Source organism: Macrobrachium rosenbergii, chromosome 24 (assembly GCF_040412425.1).
Source record: "Macrobrachium rosenbergii isolate ZJJX-2024 chromosome 24, ASM4041242v1, whole genome shotgun sequence".
Lineage (NCBI taxonomy): Eukaryota > Metazoa > Arthropoda > Malacostraca > Decapoda > Palaemonidae > Macrobrachium > Macrobrachium rosenbergii.
The window spans coordinates 19,462,613-19,480,108 of record NC_089764.1 but is presented as its reverse complement, the minus strand read 5'-3'; positions in this window follow the sequence as shown (position 1 = coordinate 19,480,108).

Sequence of the window (17,496 nt, the reverse complement as noted above, 5' to 3'; positions counted from 1 at the left end):
AATAATAATAATAATAATAATAATAATAATAATAATAATTATAATAATAATAATAATAATAATAATAATAATAATAATAATAATAATAATAATAATAATAATAATAATAATAAATGAGCCCCGTATATTCAATGGTAAGAAAAGTATCGGCTACTGCGGGCTGGCTTTTGAAGTTATACAAACTATACAACAAATGGCAATGTGAAATTAAATTATTTACGAAACCCATAAAGTAATGGTTCGTCAAAGCTATATTTAAATGAAATAAAACAATACTGTATTCTGTGTTGACTACGAATTTCAGAGAAAACCTTTGTACAGTTATATGCACAAAGTCGTTTCATTTAGTGTGATGCAAAAACCCTTTTTATGCGTAAGCCTCGGAGCTTGCACCGTTAGAACAACAGTTTCGCTCTCTCTCTCTCTCTCTCTCTCTCTCTCTCTCTCTCATACGTATATTTAGATTGTAATTCAAATCGTTTTTATCTTTTGGGAGAAATATTTTCTGAGCTCATTGACTTCTGAAAGTATAGAACAATCGGTCTTTATTTTTATTATCTTTACAGTTCGCAAATAAACAAATTTAGGAAAAAGTACTTATTCAGCCCCATCTCTTGAATGAAATACTCTCCAAGGGAGAAGGGATTAAAAACTTTTTCGTGGAACGGAACTGAAATCTATTCCTGTCACTATGAATCGGATCAGATCCCGTAAAAGTGCAAAAGCTGATAATTGATACGGAATTCATATCTCTTGCCACCAATGTTCGAATTTCATTTGAGTTCACAAAGACTTAACTTTCAAGTTTTCCCTTTCTTATCATCCCTTGCGTAATTCTACTTCCCCTTACATCCTTTCCCCTCTTCCTCATCCCACACCCTCCTCCCCTCTCTACTCCTTCCACTTAATCAAAGCTGTGTGGCACTCTGAGCGATTTCAGATCCGGAATCCATCTATTCATCCCTATGAGGCCTAATGGTTATTGCGGGATAAAGGAACTCTGCCTCCATTGTTGAATGCATCATCTTCGCCTCTTAGTCGGTTGATGAAGATTAAACTGTTGTGCAACGCGAGTCCTCACCCTGGGTCGATCCAGAGGGTGGCTGGGTGTGAAAGGAAGTAGGGGACCTGATGGGGATCTCGGGACTCTTCCTGACCACTAGAGACGGCTGTCAGTGAGGCAATGAGAACTCCAGGTTTAGAATAAGTGGTCTCACGTTTTGTCTTCTACCATAGAATTACCTTCGCTAAGAAGTTCTTCGTTGGGAGAATAGGTTCCGTTCTCAGCTAGCACTCTGCTGGCGGAGAGTTCGAATCTCCGACCGGCCAGTGAAGAATAAGAGGAATTTATTTCTGGTGATAAAAGTTCATTTCTCGCTATAAAGTGGTTCGGATTCCACAATAAGCTATAGGTCCCGTTGCTAGGTAACCAATTGGTTCTTAGCCACGTAAAATAAATCTAATCCTTCAACAAGCCCTAGGAGAGCTGTTAATCAGCTCAGTGGTCTGGTTAAACTAAGATATACTTAACCTTTGCTAAGAGGTTCTATTTGATCCGGTTTGTTTGATTATTTGCCAGATTAAGCAAAAGAATTTCGCTGAGGTTTTTCACTATAATGTGAGTCAAGTTAGACGGCATGTCTTTGGATATGTAACTAGATACTGGGGGTAACAGGAACGTAACTTGTAGGGAGGAAATAGCTTTTGGCTGTGGGCTTGCATGGTCTACGAGGGTTTGTGGCCTCCGAGCTGTTGTTAATCTGTATATAACTAAAAGAACATTTTCAGAATGGGGTTTCATATCCGATTGTTTGTAATTTATTACTGTATTATTTGAAAAAAAATGGCATTCTGTGCATTTATAGAATTGTGTTAATAAATTTTGCATGAGATGCAGATCAATCTGACTTTTACAAAATAGAGAACTGCTTCATTAAATTTTGAAAAGGTTCAAAATTACATCAAGCCACTATATCTACTCTCAATCATAGGATCCTAATAACCAGATTTTGAAATTTATATATAAGAAAAAATTTTCTCCCGGATCGGAGTCAGCGAGAGAGAGAGAGAGAGAGAGAGAGAGAGAGAGAGAGAGAGAGAGGTTTTCCGTACAAAAAAAATTACACCTTTTGTGTTGCCTTATTTAAAACGAAGAGTATATTGCAACACTCCCTTTACTCTATAATTGTTCTCTACAAGACAAGTTTCACTGTTGTCAGCTGAGCTAAATTATCTTTAATAGCCATCGAATGAGACTCTAGAGTCGCATAAGTTGCTTTTTATTGCTGCGACTGCGCACCTCTAAAGGCTCCTGAAGGAATCGCCAAATCTCTTGGCCTTCCAAGGACGCAGAATGCTGCTACTTCTGTTGCGTTTTCTTCTGTTTGTGTCTATTTGCTTCCCCGAGGAAACTGTGCTGCCAAGTGGTTTAGTCAGGTTTCTTTGTTAATAGCAATACTGATTCAACTTTATTTTTGATTACTAAGAAATGTCAAGTATACATCTGTACATGTGGTCCGACAGGATTGTTATTCCATTTTTATATCAGTGCAATTACCCTTTAATTGTTTATGGTATTAGTTTATGTAATTCTCCTTATACAATTCTGCTTTCGTCTATATACTCTATAATTATGATAGACATTTTCACCTCATTCATTGATTCTTTACGGAGTCTTATAAGGAATCTGAAGCTGTCTGCAAAAGGGAAATTCACTCGCTATCTGGACATCTTAAGAATGGGTTGTTAATTACTGCGTAAACAGCATTTTTCATGAGAGAGCGAGCCTTGAATCACCGTCTCTTCAAAGTGTTTTTGTTAAGAAATGGAGCTACGCGAAGTGTTTTTCTGTTCCACAAAAATCCGGCCATTTTCTCGTGTGCTTGAATTCAGAGAAGTCTCCATGCCATACCCTTTGGAAATATATTCATACACCTACACGAGCTGAACACATACACACAGGATATAGGATGAACATCATCACAACCATGGAAAAGGTGTCTACTTTCACCATCAAAATTCCTCTTTTTGATTGTAAGAAAATCGTTTATGTCTTATTGCTGGAAAAGTATCATTCATTCATCGGATCGCTTTTGTGTTTTCACTGACACCATAGGATTAATAGACTTTCTTATTTCATATCATTACTTTGACACTTGTCTGATTTTGTGACTGTGGTGGCCCTTTTTTGATAGAGCTTCAGCTATTTTTTAAAATTCAAAGAGGCTTAAGAGATGTCAAAGGCTTAACTCTGGAAAGACATCTTAACCCATTTAAAACCTTGCATACTGAGGGGAAGGGCCTGTGCTGACAAAATGTCGCTGAATCTAAACGAACCAGCGTTGGACAGGCAAAGCAATAAGGAATTGGCGGGAACTTCCTTCTCATTAAGGAAGGAGTTGGTAGTTCGGAAGTGGAGGGAGCCAAGAGGTGGCTGTTGCTTAATTACTACTCCAGACGTTAATTAAAAGCGCCGTAATGAATCTCTAAAACCGAGAGGGTGCGATGAAGGACGAGGATCATGTTTAGAAATAAAGCGTCTGCCGAATTTGCTTGCAAGAAAAAAGTAATTTTAACGTACTGAAAAGTTTTAGTCAAATTATTACACTGAACTGGATATGAATCCATACGACGACCGTGTTCATCTTAAATTAAAAAAAAAGTCTGTTTATAGTCCTTGAAATTAAGATTAATATATCAAAGTAGAAATGCAAGGGGTAAGAGAGATTATAAAATTTCATGTAGTGGCTTTACCGCTTGGTATACTAATGTAAACAAATGAATTCGAAGGCTACGGATGGTTAGTAAAAAATTTAGAAACGACAAAATTAATTACCATTATTTTTACTGGCAATAAATACCAAGATTTAATTTTGCGGAAAAATCACGTAATTATCAAAATTACCCAATGAATAATAACAATAAATTTTCTTCTTGGTAAAATCTTCCTTTTAATTAGTCCTGTCATTTCAGATGCACATTAGGTGTTTGCTTTTTAACGATAATCATTCTGATGGAGGGTCTCTCTCTCTCTCTCTCTCTCTCTCTCTCATTATGGTAATTGATTTCCTTTTCACGCCGTCTTTGAGTGAAAGGTTTTAGTCAGTTGTGTTCTGATGAGTTTCATCCTCTGACCATTCAATTTATAGTTATGAACCTCCTGAAAGTTTTTCTGTATTGATTGTGATTCATGGCCCTTTCACATATTTGGTTACTGGGTCATTTATCTGTTGTCATTCACATTTACGCTTAGCGCACTCGGGACGTATTCTTATACCATGACATCTATATTACCTTTCGTGATACTTGTTGTGAAACACTGGCATTTATTCATGATGAAAAAGAAATGTATAGTTTAAAGAAGAATGACAATATTGTACATTCTCAGTTGATAAAAAAATAATGTAAGTTTTTTTCAACATAATTATAAAAACTAAAGAAAGTAAAGAGCAAGGGTAAAAAAGGGAAACTATTCTTCAAGAAAATCCAGAATTCATTCTGATCTCTAAAGCTGTCCTTGGAAGTCTTCTGTGGCCGGATACCAAGGACAATACGAGATCGTGAAGAAGCCCATTGATCTCGATCACTTGGCGGGGACCACCTGATCGGGGGAAAGCCATTAAAGTTCAACATATGTAAACATAATAACAACACCAAAAACCAAATCCTCAGCACTAGTCCGTGGATAGATCGCCTTGTTTGTCTTGCCATGTTGAGTCATTAGCGTCGGATTGTGTTTGTGCTGAGTTCAATGAGACGGAAGACTTTCTTTGTCTCTCGGCAGAAGATGAAAGGAAGAGAGACTGCAAACTCCCGCTCGGTAATTGCAACGGTGTGGGAGATAAAAGGGCGGAGAAAGTTTTGGGGAAAGGCGCTCAGCCTCAAAGGAGCAATGCAGCCCTACTTCAGATGAACAATGGAATGTTGAAGGATATTTTTCTGCCAGTAAAGTGGCGATTAAGCATCAAAGTTAACACCGCCTAATTTTGAAAGTATACAATGACAGTGAAAGATTGCAATATTTTCCCGGTCGTTAGCACCCCCTCCCAAATAATATAAAATTTCTATGGAATAACCACACACCTGGACAGAATAATATGCTCATAATAATAATTATTTCTTATTACTACGTGAAATCACTTTCTTTTTGGCGTCGGTGACCTTGGTACTTGTAACACCAGATAACTTATAGTCAGTCAATATGTCCTAACTGGCACATTATTGGACCAATATTTTCGATACATGGTCTGTGTCGTAGTTATCTTTACCAGTTTTTCATTGTCTGTTTACTGAATATTCAGTTATTTGCCTGTAATATTTTAGTCCTCAGTTTTGGGCCCCATTTCCTTCTTTAATTTTTACGTGTGGGAATTCTGTGTACCTGAATGTTGTAAGTCATGTTCATGCTAACTGAGATTGTATTTGGAAAGCATATCAGGTAGACCAGAGACAACCAACCAAGTAAGAATGTGTTTGCTCGTGTCCTAACACAGACCGAATGGTTTCCATAAGAGAGAGAGAGAGAGAGAGAGAAAGAGAGAGAGAGAGTCCCTCAAAAATGGTAAATCATATTAGGGGAAAAGGTTAGAAATGGTTTTAAGGAGAGAGAGAGAGAGAGAGAGAGAGAGAGAGAGAGAGAGAGAGAGAGAGAGAGAGAGAGAGTGCACGTATTTCTGCATATGGCAAAACGTGGAGACAGGACAGAAGGGATAGGCAATTTGGAAGACAAAAAAAAAAAAATAAATAAATAAATAAAGTTGCAGACTTCAAACGCTGACCAAAATATATAAGAAAAAAAGTGGTTGAAACTATTTCACAAGCGTATCCCAGGACTCATCAGTTTGGTTTACCGTCTGTTTACCGTTGAGTTCTCATTTTTAATACCAAGAATCGTGAAGGGAAAAGGTGAGTTTATGCCTATTATTGATTACCTTAATCAGTAAATTTTATGCAAATATTTAGGGAATGGAGAAATACCCATGCCAGAGAGCAACATGGTTCTTCAAGGTCTTCTGCCCAAAAGAAGCCCTGTATGCAAGATAATAAAATATTGGAAGGTTTTCAGGTATTCATAATATGTAATTTAAGAAATAAGAGATCAGCACTTTTATCTCTAGAATTTTCACTTAAAGGAGAATATTTAATGATTGAAATGTAGAAGCAAAATGGCAGTTTCAGGCAGTTATTTGATTTAACTTGCTTATTTAGGACTAGTATATAAATGCTCGATGCCTATCCACTTTGCCAAAGAAATGCCGACGGGCATGGCAACTTATGCACTATCTAGTCAAAAACGGGGGCTAAAAATAGGATTTGACTCGAAACAAATATAGGTAAGAAAATAAAAACAAAATTAATAGAAAATGTCCTCACCATAGAAAACTACATTTGATAAAAATTCAATGGCAGATTTTTGCAAATACCCTCGAAACTAGAAAAAGGAAATGAGCAATAACTGACTTACGCTCAGTCTTCTTAATGGAAAAATGGGATGTCATACAAAGGTTAATAGTAGACAAAAATCCTACGAAATCTTTCAGGTTGGGAAAACTAAATGTTACTTATCAAAGACTGATTATTATTATTATTATTATTATTATTATTATTATTATTATTATTATTATTATTATTATTATTATTATTATTATTTTATTATTATTATTATTATTGCTGTTTTTGAAACAGCAGTTTTTTTATGACATTGCTTTAAAAAGAGGACCCTTCCATATTATTATTATTATTATTATTATTATTATTATTTGCTGTTTTTGAAACAGCAGGCTTTTTTATGACATTGCTCTGGAAAGAGGGACCCCTTTTGTTGTTATTAAGCATATTATTATTATTATTATTACAAATTATTATTATTATTATTATTATGTATTATTAAATTATTATACTTTGTGCAGGTAATTGGTTCTCTTCCATCCTCAACAGAAGGACGCTTATTGTGAATGATCGAACAATGGCTTTTATAATTATAAGCACTTTACTTTGCGTTTCTTATTTCGGAAGTTGGAACTAATTAGTTATCTTTTTCACTCGAGTAATACATTTGGACAGAGGAAGACTTCTCCCGTCGAGCTCAGTCTCACAGTGCCAGAAACAGCGTGCCTTTGCTTTAAGACCTTGAACACTGATCTTTTCCGTAGTTAACTTTGTTCTGTTTCACGATTCTTGAATAATCTGAATATTTTCTCCCTGGCAATATCTCAGTCTTTATTAATGCCACCATTTCGTATGTATGCAAATTCTTTTCTTACAGTTATTTAATAATGCTCTCTCTCTGGAAATGAAATGGAATGGAAACCTACAGTCATTATGTCGACAATCAAGACGCTTGCGTTATATTCCAGTGCCTTTGTATTTGTGTCTAAAAATGAGAAAAATAACAAATTCTGTTGGTAACACGGAAAAGACATAATTCTTGAACGTAATAGCAAGCAGAAATTACTGCACATGTCCTCAAAAAGTGCGAAATGACAGCGAGCATTTTTATTTCTCTGTCACGTGTTTGTGAGTCTGTTTTTCTGACAGGTCTGAGCATCTTCCCCTGGATGTTATTCATAGGTTATTTTTTTTTATATAAAATTCTCATCGTGCAAAGGATTTGCACTATTGTTTTAATTTAATTTTTCACGGTTGGTAACGCTATTGGGATTATTAGAAATCTTTCCCAATTCTTGGAAATGGAAACGCGCCCTACCTTTTACTCTCTATTAATATTTTTCGGTCTTCATTAACAATTTTTCACCTCTGGAAAACTGACAAATTTCTCATGGAATCTGATGCGTCATAATGTATTGTTACTTAATGTTTTGTTTTTATTTCTGCAATTTTAAAGCTCTTGACAGGTTATGGATGGAAAAATGTTCTACATTCAAAAGATTAAAAGTAGGATGAAATAGGAGAAAATTATGCCTCGTTCTGTTCAGTTAAGTATACCTTAGTTTTACCAGACCACTGTTATATCCAGCATTTCTCCTCAGTTAATTACGCAAATAAACTCAGTTCATTACATAAAGAAATCCCTCAGCATTTCATCCTTTATTCCAAGCAAGGCTGCAGCTTTTCCTTTGCAGATTGAAATCCTTTTTCTAAAACTGTAGCTGACCTATACACTCAGTTTTGTGTCTCATGGTATTTCAGGCTTATTTTTCTCTCTCTCTTGTCGTCGGTTGAGAGGCCAAAGGAAAAACGTTCCACTTCGCTGACCACAAACAAACACAACCGTCAACTAATGGCTGAACATGAAAAGGCAAACATGGGGATTTGTCCCCGACCTTCCACCAGGCATTTGATTCTTCGTAGTATTTATTTCAGGGTTCGAGAAATTTCAGTGTTTTGGATGAAATCAAGGGGTAATTCTTTTTGGGGCAAATAAAGGAAAATGAACAGTGATTGTAGTACTTAATAAAGAATTCAGCTGTTTGGAATTCTGTTCCCGCAAAACCAAGGCTGTAACTCATTGGGATTTATAACATTACCCTTCTTTTGACGCTATAAAAAATTTCTAATGTATCTGTCCTTTCTTTTCTTTTTTGATCAGTGGTTGTAGAACAGTTCAGATTCTATGATAAATTATTAAAAACTCTTGAGTGCGGAATGTAAAAAAAAAAAAGAAAGAAATAAGCAAAAAGACATCGTAAAATGAGGGGAAACATACCATGAGATGGGGCTTTTGAAGTGTCGTAAGAATGAACACGGTAATATAATGCGAAGAAACGTCATTTGACATGACACCAGATAAAATGTTGGGTAATTTAGTGAAAGAAATTAAATTATCTGTCACAAAAGTCAGCTTTTAACATACCTCTCTCTTCCATTTTGGAGGAGAGAGAGAGAGAGAGAGAACTTGCCATAAAATGAATTAAGTAGGAGTATGCGAAATTAAGAATCAGTAACCATCCTTAATTCAGTACTTGAATGATGAGTATTTATGTTATGAGATTTATTATTTTTCAGTTTTGGAACTAGTGGACAGAACTTCATTATATATATATATATATATATATATATATATATATATATATATATATACATGTATATATAATATATATATATATATATAATATATATATATAGTAAATAGTGTATATATATATATATATATATATAATATTTTATATGTATATAATTATATATATACAGTCTATGTATATATGTATGTATGTATATGAGTTTGTATGTGGAGTGCATTGTGTCTTTCCATGTGTAACCTAGTCTCTCTGATCTCAGTTGAAGGTCCGTGACCCTCTTTAATGGGATATTGGGTTGTCTTTCAGAAATTATCTATTTGAGTAGACTGAAACTTGACAAGGAATCGAATGATCTTATATCAGTGTCAATGGCAATAATTCTGTAATTGCTTTAATATTGGATTTATAAGTGTAAACACCTTACTGGATACTGTCAAGGACACGCCGTTAATATTTATTATCAGTATAAGACCTTCTTTAGTTAATACTATGTTAAACCACTGCAATATTCTTTAAACCTTGTCTACATGCCCGTCTCTGTTCGTTTAATTGTTGATTTGCCTTTTGTTTTCCTTAATCATCGAATTCATTTCGTTCTTATGGCGCCATTTACTTATTCTACTTTTCTGAAGTTACTTCAAAGCCTATACAGTATCTCTAACATCTCTTGTCCCGTACGTGAGCATTAATCTGCTGACTTTTATGAGAGATCTCGCTCTCCAGATATGAATGATTATTTTACTGTATAATTCTATTTAAAGATGTATTATCTTATATATCATTGCTTGTTTAGATCTCTACACCTTGCCAGCTTTCTTTCTTGTTAGTAATCTTGCTTCTGAAAATAATATGAAGTTATTTTTTCCTAAGAAGTACAGGATTACTTTCTGAGATTGTTCGACATTGCTGAATGAAGTGATATATACAGTAATTTTTTGTTCAATGAATTAGGGCTCTTTTGCAATATATAAAAAAATTTATTATTATTATTATTATTATTATTATTATTATTATTATTATTATTATTATTATTATTATTATTATTATTTAGAGTTCTGAATGTAGCTACTATTGTATGGCTCCAAGGATAAGGAACGTCATTTAACTATCCATTATGAAATGAAGTGAGGTGGATTTCATTATTTCTGCTCTCTTTGTTTTATCTTTTCACCTCACTGCAGAAATTGGCGCAGTGGCCATCATCAGAGAGGGGTCGTCCCAGTAAACGTTTTCCCTTTGGTTATTAAAGAGGGGAAAAGACAAAAGATAGATTAACATATTATCCATCGCTTTAGCTCACTCCACGATCAAATAACTATTGCTTCTCTGTAAAAACTCATTTCATCAGGTCAGGGCGATGAACTCGCGTTGTTATCTAAAATCAATTGGTGTTGAAGTGGGGGGTTTTCGTCAATGTATTCAGGTAAAGTTGAAGAGCTGGAACAGGCCACATTTCTGCTGCGAATATACATTTGTGTTAGGTTATATACCTGTCTGTCTACTGTTACGTAACAAGGAGCATCAAAAACAGGAATTAGAATGTTCCACGTGCATGAGGAGTCAGAAAGACGTCAAGGTTTGGTAGAGTTTGGAGCTGGACATCATGGGACATTTCTTTCAATTGCTGACTTCAGGCATGCAGTGAAATTTAACCTTGCTTCGAATGAATTTGCTTCCACAATCAGATCCAAATACTTCTACAAGATTAAAAAATCTTAAAGCAGAATGTTTATCGTTACTTATTAAACATGTAACTCTTTCCCCTTTTTAAAGGATTACGCATAATTCTCAAGAGTGGGTGCTAAATTGTCCCAACTCATTTATCTAGTCATGGATATGGAGGATACATTACTAAGGGAACATTTCAGCCTGCAACAATCGATATTTCGCCCACAAATATACTTTCGGGCAGTTACAAAGATTAACTGCAGAAATAAGACTGTAATTTTGTATGAGAGTGAGGTGTCACTTCTAAATGAAACCACAGTGCACTAAAACGAACTTTAGTTTTTTTTTTGCCATTTTTTCAGCCCTGTAGAAAGTCTAGGGGATAAAGGTTTGAGTCCCAATAAAATTTTAATGATGAGGTTGAAAACCCCTAAGGTGCCACTTTACTCGCTCACAGCTGGATTTATAGATGGGATTAGTACACTGCTATTGCAAATGCGAGCCTTAGTTCTCCACCTCTGAGCTATGCAGGTCCTTTCTTTTAGTTTTTCGTTTTGATCCAGTCGTATTTTTCGACCAGAAGGAAGAAACTGCTTTTACTCTTGGTTTTCATCGTTCAGTCTACCAGTAGTGTACTAAAAATAAATGCGCGACATTCCTCAAGTTATAAATTAACGTAAAAGGAGAGAGAGAGAGAGGGGGAGAGAGAGAGAGAGAGAGAGAGGAAGGTGGGGGATGGAATCGTGTCAGGGGAAGGCAGGCAAGCAGAGCGAAAGAGAGGTGTTGCATTTCTATAAATAAAATATATCGTTCATTAATCCTTTCATCCAAGCCATCAGTTAAGTGTATAAGTGGGTATTAGGTTCCAAGAGACTGCACATCTTAAAGTTCTTTGACATGAATTCCAGAGCATCTTTCAAGTACACTTAATTTCTGTTAGGGAATCTCACTAACAACGTATTTATTACTTGTACACTTGCTGGTTTAAATGTGTAATGCTGTTATATTGGAACCTGAATATATATTTTTTTCATATTTTCCATATTATGTGACGCATTTCTGATCTGACCCGGCATTAGAAAAATTTTTTTTCCATCCAAAATAACAATTCAGATAGACTTTTACAATACTGATGTGTTATTGAAGAAAAGTTTCTTCTTTTCTCTTTGGCCGCTTAAAAGAAATTCTCTCTCTGTTACTTCATGATTTGTGAACTTTGACAATTGGCTGATTTTCGACTGTGATGGCCATATTTGCCACAACATCCGCCAGCTTTATGGCGATAATGAGGCTGGACGGCGTTACCTAAATCGCATTGTTGGAGGAGAAGCGACCTCATTACGAAGTGACGGGAGTCTTCGCCCTCATTAGAGGAAGGGGAGGGAGGATGGGGGGGGGGACCTTGAAACAAAAGGCTGAGGTTGCTTAGTTATTCCTCCAGACGACAATTAAGAGCTATAATGAATCCCCAAAACTGTCGGGGTATAGTGAAGGCTCTCTTGGTAAATAAAGATTTTGATGAGCAAGCGCACGAAAATGAATTTAGTTTACAGAGCAGGATATCTGAGAAGGGGAGGGGGCAGTTGAATATTTCCTTTTCGCATGGATATAATTCCACATGTTTGTCCTTGAATGGTGGAAACATATTTTCTTTTTTGTAGGAATGAAGAATCGTTAGTTGTTAGGATTTATGAAAGAAAGGCTGTCAAGCCAAGCACTGGGCCACTTCCAGTCATTCTTAAGACAACGAAAAGATGAAGTTGGGGAGCAAAATAGAGATCCAGAAAGTAAGGAAAATGAAGTACAAAGATATACTGTGAAACCGGGAGAATACCCTGCTGTAATACTGAGAAGTAACAGATGGAGGTGCTGGACAGCAAGACTGGAGGAAGCGGTACTGGAAGTAAAGTAAAAGGCTAAAGCGTGGGTGCAAGTAGGGGCCGAAGGAAGTTGCAGACACCCTTTAAAAATTCTTACAGTGAACCACGTAAAGTGGGCTGACGGCACTGCTCCCCAGTAGGTAAATCATTTATTGAACCTTTAAATATAAACAGTAAGAAACAGTTTTTCTTCCAGCAATAAGTTATTTATTTATTTATTTTTTATTCTAATTGTAATTTTTTGTTTTGTTTTGTTTCGGATTGTCTGTTGAGAGGAATTGAACAAGATGAAAAGATTCGTCAGGAGAATAACTCTTGAGAACAATTAATGAACGTCGAAGACCAGATCTTTTTGGCGGTTTAAAAGATTCCTGAGAGACTACATCACTATTCAGGGTAACTTCTTGACATTAATTAACAGTAATGGTAACTGTTGAATACTTCAGTTGACTAAGATCGATAATAAAAGATAGAACATGAAGGTCACAGATTTTAGGCGATTTATATGCATTATACTCGTAGTAGGCTAAGTATTTGTAGCATATTTTTTAGAGGAAAAAAATTGTCTCCTTCGGATAAAGGATTCAAGTAAGCATTGGAGGGACTTAACCCTTCGTCCGTTGCAACAAACAGAGATAACTTCACGGGAAATACCCACTATTCCTGCAAAGCTTTCAGTTTGTCATCAGTTATGAATGTGAAATCTCATCCTATCCTCTGTTTCGGCCAATTTCCGGCTGCCCAGCTTTTCAATGCGTTCTTCTCTTCCTCTAGATTACTTACACTCGGTTTCCCTTTCTTCTCAAATTACCGACAACAACCTCATCAACAGCTACAGAATATAGATTCATTACAATAACCCACTGAAGTCTTTGAATGTCGTTTTCAAAATTATGATCAAAAGTTGAGAAGGATAAGGATTGAATAAAAGGATCTATATATATTCTCTTTGAATAACAGCAATGCCTAGCTCTTTTTTATAATGCATGAATGTACGTATTAACAATAATTTGCACACATACAAAATAAGTTTTCAATACATTTACTGCGCATAAGTTAAGGGTGTTTCTATGACAGCAGCCATGTTACCGATAGTATTATGGCATCAGTGATGATGGCCTCTTAACATAATTACGTTTTCATTGCATACGTGACATATAGATTAAAAACAGATGATATAGATTATAAACGGATGGTACAGATCAACATCGGATGATACAGTCAGGGGAAGTCGCTGAATGAAAGGATTCATGACATTTAAACGTAGCCGAAATATTTGTTAGAACGCGAACAGACACCCAAAGGTAAAAGCAATATAGGTTTATGGATTGGCGGAGGCGTGTGCTCTGTGTGACCGTAAAAACGTCAGAGTGATTATTTTGTGGCATTTTTGAAAATTTGCTGTTTTGTCGCCATCGAATCCATGTTGCTCATTTTTTAATTACTGAAGGGAAAGGTAATCCTGCCGTGTCGACAGTCGCTTGTCTTCCGTTGTTATTAATGGTATGGTTATACTACCAATAATTATCACAATATTAAGTATCCGTGTACTAATGAGCCTGTTTCTTCACTGCTGTGTTGCCTTGGCGGAGGCTTGCTCTTTTCTTTCCATCCTTCTGACAATGATTAATCAACGCAAAAACGAACACTTAAGATTATGGCAACATCATGGCAAACAACAGTGAGATTCTGTATTACTCACGACCCTCATAAATGATTATCGGTTGCCAAAGCAATACTGAAATGAAATAGCAACGCAATATTATATTCTGTGTGTTGACCAGCGATTTAAGAGAAAAACCTTTGTGCAGTTATATGCAAAAAGTAAAATTGGTGAACACAAAGTCGTTTCGTTTTCTATGATAGGAAATCCATTTTGTCGGTATGCCCCAGAAAACAGCAGCGTTAGAACAACGATTCTCTCTCTCTCTCTCTCTCTCTCTCTCTCTCTCTCATTTATGGAATCTATTTTTACATCGCTGACGGAAATTACATTCCCTTCCTTAGCGAATTTATTTTAGATCATAATCAAAAGTTATTTCTTTTCTTTAAAACAAAAAAGGTTATCTGCTTCATTAACGTTTGGGGATAAAGAAATGGGATCAGCAGTATCTCTCGAATTTTCTGTGCACGTCTCATAGAGAATATAAAAATAAATTATATAGGAAACCCAATGTCATGAAAGACAATCTTACCCTGTGTTTTACAAGAGAAACTAAAGGGCTGACGTTTTTCTGCTTCGAATAAAGAAACAGAGCCGAATGCCGCCTCTTGCAACATGAAAGAATCGCAAGGGATCCTTCTCCTTCGACAGCAAAGTTCGAACTGCATACGGGTTAAAGACAGTCACTAAAATCGTCCTTTCTTATCGCCATTTGCATACTTCTCCTTTCTCCTCCTTTCTCCTCTCCCTCCTGCATCCTCCTCCTCCCCCTCAAAACGATGCGTTCCAGCAAGTGACTTCATTTGGAACCCGTCTATTCAGCCGTCTGGAAGCAATAGGCCATTTCGGAAGCTGAACTTTGTGCATCATCCGTGGATATGCAGTGAGGACCTTTCAGCTTTTGAATACTTTACTGAAGTGTCTTATCGAATAATGCATAATTCATTTCTATAAAGATTAAATGAAAATGCAGCTGACTTAATATGCAAAACATAAACCACAGACGAAATAGATGATGATACATTAAACCTGTGATGATAACGGTGTATTGATAAAAATGTGTTCGGCAGTTTAAATTTTCAATTTACATTCACAAATTACAGCACATCCCTTCATACATACAGGCTGCAATGCATACACTCACGCACACAATGCACACGCATGCACACACACACACACGCATATATATATATATATATATATATATATATATATATATATATATATATATATATATATATATAGTATATATAGATATTATATATATACATTTATAAATATGTATATATACATGTATAATATATATATATATATATATATATATATATATATATATATATATATACTGAATGTATGTATGTATATATATATATATATATATAAATATATATATATACCATATATATATATATATATATATATGTATAGATAGATAGATAGACAGATAATTCATATATTTATATAAATACATGTTAATACTGTGGACAGAAATTTACTTCCTGAATTACAGATTTTCACGACTATAATTTCATCCGTGAACAGTCACAAAATATACTTTCTTCTCCTTCTTCCGTTATCCCTTCGCCTAGAGAATCTCCCGTGATATCGTCCGAGGAATTCTTTTTGGCAGCTTTCAAATGAGACCCTCGAGTTGCCCAGTTGCTTTCATTCCCGGAGGCCACGCAACTCGACTGGCTCTTGGGATAGACCCAGATCTCTTTGGAATTCTAAGGACTCTAAATGGTGCTGCAGTTTCCGCCCTGTCCTCTGTTTAGTGTTTCTTTGCTTTCCAGCGCAGATTGAGTTGCCTGCTGCTTTTGTTTGCGTTCTTTGTTTGTGACCAAATTAAGACGCGGTTCAATTTTCTCGTCTTTTTCTATTTTTCACTAGACTGCTTCAGTTTTTAGTATTTGATTATTAAATTTGATTTCGTTTCGTTTACTTGAAATTATTCTTTACGGTTTAGCACTGAACGTGTTACTCCTGTTAACTCCAGTTGCTGTTGCTTCATTGGGGTCCAAAAACGATCAGAAAACCTTGAGTAAAGCAACGTCTTGCCTCAAGAGAGAGAGAGAGAGAGAGAGAGAGAGAGAGAGAGAGAGAGAGAGAGAGAGAGAGAGAACGCAGTAAATGAAAAGTATCACTAATAACCAGTTTAATGGCGATGGTAGAGAAATCGTAGAAAGAGAGAGAGAGAGAGAGAGAGAGAGAGAGAGAGAGAGAGAGAGAGAGAGAGAGAGAGAGAGAGAGAGAGAGAGAGAGAGTTGAATTTTTCGAAAGGCTAAACCATTGATGCGTGAGTTCCACTTCATTCCTTGTATGGAATTCTGAATGCTTAATTTCCGGATAACGAAAAAGACAGAATCAACAGTCACTAACAATACAGTCAGGAGTTTGAACATGGAACCGGTTGAACTTCATTCCAGTTTAGCATTATGAACGCTATGCTGGCTGTTAGTGCGCTGTCTTTTCATTAGAAACACTCAATGGAAAGATCTGTGTTAGAGGATGATATGATATTTTATAACTGATAACAACCATATTAGAGTTTTGTTATGGCTAAATCTCATCCCCTAGTAATTTTGACATATTGATCAGCGACTATGATCTGATGACTATTCTAGAAGATTTCTCACCCTGAGATATTTACAGCAGAACACTCCAAGCATCTCTGTCTTGGTCTAGATTCCCTTGGAACCATTCTGCCGTAAAGCTTGCTCGTTATCAGTATGCTGAGAGACCCAAAATGATTTGGATCCTAAGGAGGTAAAGTAAAATTTAGGAAAATTCCTCGTGTCTCTCTGCTATTGTTATTCTTATTGTACTCATTTATGTTTCTGTGGGCATATCACCAAAAATCTGAAGATGTCGATGAAAAGCATGGACGTAATCTGGAAATTCAAGAGCAAGAGAATTGCAAACTAATTTGGAGTTAAATGAACGAGAGAAAGAAAAAGAATTTGATATAAATATCATTAACGGTAATTTAAAATACTGAGCGAAATTGTTTTAAACTTTAATAGGAGACCCGCATCTCGGTTCCACAACATTCCAATTTAAGGGAATCTGAACATCAGACAACCGAAAAACCAGCACCATTAATATAAAAATTAACCCAAAAAGCTTCCATTTCACTACATAATGTAGAAAGAGCTTTGAAAAGACTTTTTGTAGAATTTATACATGGGGATAGATTTTATATAAGGTGTACTTTAAGTATTTCAGGTATCACTAACTCTTCTTAAGGGTGAATCGTGGAGATTTACAGACTACAAATAAACAGTCCAAGTGCTCTAAAGAAATATAG